Raw genomic sequence first — 5,000 nt, 5'->3', positions numbered from 1 at the left:
GGCTTAAGAGTCATCCCCCGACAGTGTGGGTGTGGGTGTGGGCGGGGGGGAGGCTTAGCAGTCGTCCCCAGGGCGGTCCGGGGGTGGGGGGAGGCCTCAGAGTCGTCCCTCCGAGAGCCGTGTCGGCGGCGGTGGCGGGTGTCAGGCTTTACGTCCAGCCTCCGGAGGGTGAGCGTCCTCGGACGCGATGCAGCCGCCGCAGAGAGGCAGCCTCCGAGGCAGGGAGCGGAGCACCGAGGCTGGGGAGTGGGGAGCAGGAGCCGGGGGGGAGGTGGGGGGCGTTCAGGACAACAGGTCAACCCCCTGGAAGCGGCTGTCAAATGTTCAACGTCCCCACTCGGCCACCAGGTCAAGCCCCGGGAAGCGGCTGTAAAATTCTCAAAGTCCCCACCGGGACAATAGGTCAAGCCCTGGGAGGCGGCTGTCAAATGTTCAAAGTCCCCACCGGGACAACAGGTCAACCCCCGGGAAGCGGCTGTCAAATTTTCAAAGTCCCCGTTCGGCCACCAGGTCAACCCGCTGAATCTACTGGGTTGACCTGGCGGCCGTTTTGCTTTCCGGCCACCAGGTCAACCCATTGGTTTCGACGGGTTGACCTGGCGGCTGGTTTGCTTTCCGGCCACCAGGTCAACCCATTGGATTCGACGGGTTGACCTGGTGGCCGGTTTGCTTTCCGGCCCGGGTGTCACCCCACTCCGAGGGCAGCACGGCAGTGGTCTTGAGGACCACAGAGGGGGGCTTAATAGTCGAGACGGAGCAGGTCCGGGGGAGGCTTAATAGTCGCCCCCCGGCCAGTCCGGGGGAGGCTTAATAGTCGTCCCCCGAGGACTCCGGGGGCCAGGCTTAATAGTCGTCCCCCCCCGGGCGCTCCAGGGGGGAAAGCTTAATAGTCCTCCCCCGAGGACTCCGGGGGCAGGCTTAACAGTCGTCCGCCCCGGGCGCTCCAGGGGGAAAGCTTAATAGTCCTCCCCCGACAGTGTGTGTGTGTGTGTGTGGGAGGGAGGCTTAGCAGTCTTGCCCCGGGCGGTCCGGTGGGGGAGGCTTAGCAGTCGTCCCCAGGGCGGTCCGGGGGTGGGGGGGGGGGGGAGGCCTCACAGTCGTCCCTCGGAGAGCCGGGTCAGCGGCAGTGGTGGGTTTACGTCCAGCCTCCGGAGGGTGCGCGTCCTCGGAGGCGATGCAGGCGCCGCAGAGAGGCAGCCTCCGAGGCAGGGAGCGGAGCACCGAGGCTGGGGAGAGGGGAGCAGGAGCCGGGGGCTGGGGCTGGGGGTGGGGGGCGTTCAGGACAACCGGTCAAGCCCCGGGAAGCAGCTGTCAAATGTTCCAAGTCCCCACTCGGCCACCAGGTCCACCCCAGTCTAGCAATGGGGTTGACCTGGCTGACGGCCGGTTAGTATCAAGGTAAACTCACCGTCGTCCACAGGAGGGCAGCTCTCAGGCCGGCCGGCTGCGGCTGACTCTGGGGCGGCGCCCGGTCCCGGCAGCGAGGGGCGGGGGGCGCGGAGCGAGACGGGGCTAACCGGGGGGGGGCGCCTCCTGCGACTTTGGGGGCCGCGGGTCGTCAGTGGCGTGCAGGCCGGGCCTCTCCCGGGGGATTCGGGGGGGCGGTCCTGCGGGCCGGGCGCAGGGGGCTCGAGCGAGCCCGGGCCGGTCCGCCCCGGGGCCGGGGTCTCCGCCTGCGGCTCAGGGGGGCGCGGGTCGTCGGGGGAGGAAGCCCGGGGGAGCCGCACACCGGCCCGCCAGGCCAGGCCTGGCCTGGATGGCCGCGGGGGGATTCGGGGCGGTCCCGCGGGCCGGGGGCCGGGCGCAGGGGAGGCGGGGGGGCCGAGCGAGTCCGTCCCGGGCCCGGGGCCTCCCCCTGCGGCTTTGGGGTCCGTGGGTCCCCGCTGGAGGAAGCCACTGGGAGCTGGACACCCGCCGTCCGTCCCGCCAGGCCAGGCCTGGCCTGGGTGGCCGCGGGGGGATTCGGGGCGGTCCCGCGGGCCGGGGGCCGGGCGCAGGGGAGGCGGGGGGGCCGAGCGAGTCGGGCCCGGGCCCGGGGCCTCCCCCTGCGGCTTTGGGGTCCGTGGGTCCCCGCTGGAGGAAGCCGCTGGGCGCTGGACACCCGCCGTCCGTCCCGCCTGGCCAGGCCTGGCCTGGGTGGCCGCGGGGGGATTCGGGGCGGTCCCGCGGGCCGGCGGCCGGGCGCAGGGGGTCCGAGCGAGTCCGTCCCGGGCCCGGGGCCTCCCCCTGCGGCTTTGGGGTCCGTGGGTCCCCGCTGGAGGAAGCCGCTGGGCGCTGGACACCCGCCGTCCGTCCCGCCTGGCCAGGCCTGGCCTGGGTGGCCGCGGGGGGGGATTCGGGGCGGACCTGCGGGCCGGCGGCCGGGAGGGTCCGGGCCAGTCCGCCCCATGCCCGGGGTCTCCCCCAGCGGCTTCGGTGGCCCCGGGGGGGGTCCTCCGCGGAGGAAGCCGGGTGGGTGGGGAGCCGGACCCCAGGCGCCCAGACCCGTGACCTGCGGCCGCGACCTCCGACTCGGCAGGAGCGACGAGGGGCTTTCCGGCCCGTCCCCCCCTCTCCTTCCCCCCCAGAAAAGGAGAGAGAGCTGACTCGGACCGGGAAAAGCTGCCTACGGCACCTGGGATTCCCAGGCGGTCACCCATCCAAGTACTAGCCAGGCCCGGGACGGTTTACCTTCCGAGATCGGACGGGATCGGGGGCGTTCGGTCCGGTATGGCCGTAGGCACCCGGCCCCGCGCCTCCTCGCCCGCTTTCCCCTGCCGACGCCCGGGCCTGCCGCACGGTGAGCCCCGGTCGGACTGCCCCCCCCCCCTGCGGCAGGGCCCCCGTCTCTCGCGGGCCCGGTCCTTTTTTCCTTTTCGAGCTCCGGGGCCCGGGCTGGCCGCCAGAGCCCCTCCGCCCGCCCTCCCCGGCGTCGGGGAAAATACTGTCCCGGACTTCCAGTGCGCCCGATCCTGTCAGCCGGGGGGTGGGGAGGGGCAGTCCCTCGCTGCGGCCGGGGAGGGTGAGCCCAGGGCGGCTTGCCTGCCGTGCGAGGCCCCTCTCGGCCACCAGGTCAACCCCGAGTCGAAAGGGCTGAAAAATTTTCAGAGTCCCCTCCCGGGCACCAGGTCAACCCGTGGAATCGGACGGGTTCACCTGCTGGCCGGTTCGCTTCCCGGGCACCAGGTCAACCCGTGGAATCGAAAGGGTTCACCTGCTGGCCGGTTTGCTTTCCGGCCACCAGGTCAACCCCTAGGGGTTTTAACGGGGGCACGCCCGGTGGCCTCTTTCCCGTCCGGTCACCAGGTCAACCCGGATCTCCCTCCTTCCCTGGGCGTCCCCTCCTCGGAGGCGTCAGGTTCCATTCCCCCCCCCCCCCCAGACTTCCAGGGGCCCGATCCAGTCGGCCGGGAGGCAGTCCCTCGCTGCGGCCGGGGAGGGTGAGCCCAGGGCGGCCTGGTCCATGTCTCTAGTGGGCCCGATCCTTTTTTTTTTTTTCGAGCTCCGGGGCCAGGCCCGCCCGGGCAGCCCTCCTCGGAGGCGTGGGGCGATTTCCCCCCGCCCCCAGACTTCCAGGGGCCCGATCCTGTCGGCCGGGAGGCAGTCCCTCGCTGCGGCCGGGGAGGGTCAGCCCAGGGCGGCTTGCCTGCCGTGCGAGTCCCCTCTCGGCCACCAGGTCAACCCCGAGTCGAAAGGGCTGAAAAATTTTCAGAGTCCCCTCCCGGGCACCAGGTCAACCCGTGGAATCGAACGGGTTCACCTGCTGGCCGGTTCGCTTTCCGGCCACCAGGTCAACCCGTGGAATCGAAAGGGTTCACCTGCTGGCCGGTTCGCTTTCCGGCCACCAGGTCAACCCCTAGGTTTTAAGGGGGGGGGACGCCAGGTGGCCTCTTTCCCGTCCGGTCACCAGGTCAACCCGGATCTCCCTCCTTCCCTGGGCGCCCCCTCCTCGGAGGCGTCAGGTTCCATTCTTTTTTCCAGACTTCCAGGGGCCCGATCCAGTCGGCCGGGTGGCAGTCCCTCGCTGCGGCCGGGGAGGGTGAGCCCAGGGCGGCTTGCCTGCCGTGCGAGTCCCCTCTCGGCCACCAGGTCAACCCCGAGTCGAAAGGGCTGAAAAATTTTCAGAGTCCCCTCCCGGGCACCAGGTCAACCCGTGGAATCGAACGGGTTCACCTGCTGGCCGGTTCGCTTCCCGGGCACCAGGTCAACCCGTGGAATCGAAAGGGTTCACCTGCTGGCCGGTTCGCTTTCCGGCCACCAGGTCAACCCCTAGGTTTTAAGGGGGGGGACGCCCGGTGGCCTCTTTCCCGTCCGGTCACCAGGTCAACCCGGATCTCCCTCCTTCCCTGGGCGCCCCCTCCTCGGAGGCGTCAGGTTCCAGTCTTTTTTCCAGACTTCCAGGGGCCCGATCCAGTCGGCCGGGAGGCAGTCCCTCGCTGCGGCCGGGGAGGGTGAGCCCAGGGCGGCCTGGTCCATGTCTCTAGTGGGCCCGATCCTTTTTTTTTTTTCGAGCTCCGGGGCCAGGCCCGCCCGGGCAGCCCTCCTCGGAGGCGTGGGGCGATTTCCCCCCCCCCCCCCAGACTTCCAGGGGCCCGATCCTGTCGGCCGGGAGGCAGTCCCTCGCTGCGGCCGGGGAGGGTCAGCCCAGGGCGGCCTGCTTGGCGGCCGGGTCCATGTCTCTAGTGGGCCCGATCCTTTTTTTCCCTTTTCCGGCTCCGGGGCCCGGGGTGCTCGGGTAGCCCTCCGCGGTGGCGTCGGCCAATTTTTTTTAAAATCAGACTTCCGTGGGCCCGATCCTGACGGCCGGGAGGCAGTCCCTCGCCGCGTCCGGGGACGGCGAGACGCTCGGCCACCGGGTCAACCCGGAGGAAGCGGGCTGGGGGGAAAAAAAAAAAAAAAAGTTTTCCAAGTCCGAAAAATTTTCAAAGTCCCCTCTCGGCCACCAGGTCAACCCCTTTGGAGCGAATGGGTTGACCTGACGGCCGGTCGTCTCGCGGATGTCCGGAAGGGGTCGCCCCACG

The 5,000-nt window shown here is 70.5% G+C and overlaps 1 non-coding gene across 1 annotated transcript; it reads right to left on the bottom strand.

Annotated features, from left to right (window-relative positions):
• Positions 1-2,602: 2,602 nt before the first annotated feature.
• Positions 2,603-2,721, bottom strand: LOC135979751 (5S ribosomal RNA). Its single transcript, XR_010596997.1, has one exon. It is a non-coding gene; the product is annotated as a 5S ribosomal RNA (ribosomal RNA).
• Positions 2,722-5,000: the final 2,279 nt, after the last annotated feature.

This window comes from Chrysemys picta, unplaced genomic scaffold (genome assembly GCF_011386835.1).
Source record: "Chrysemys picta bellii isolate R12L10 unplaced genomic scaffold, ASM1138683v2 scaf1197, whole genome shotgun sequence".
NCBI classification, from domain to species: domain Eukaryota; kingdom Metazoa; phylum Chordata; order Testudines; family Emydidae; genus Chrysemys; species Chrysemys picta.
Note: the sequence above shows the minus strand (reverse complement) of the source record. Positions and strands in the feature narration are given on the sequence as shown.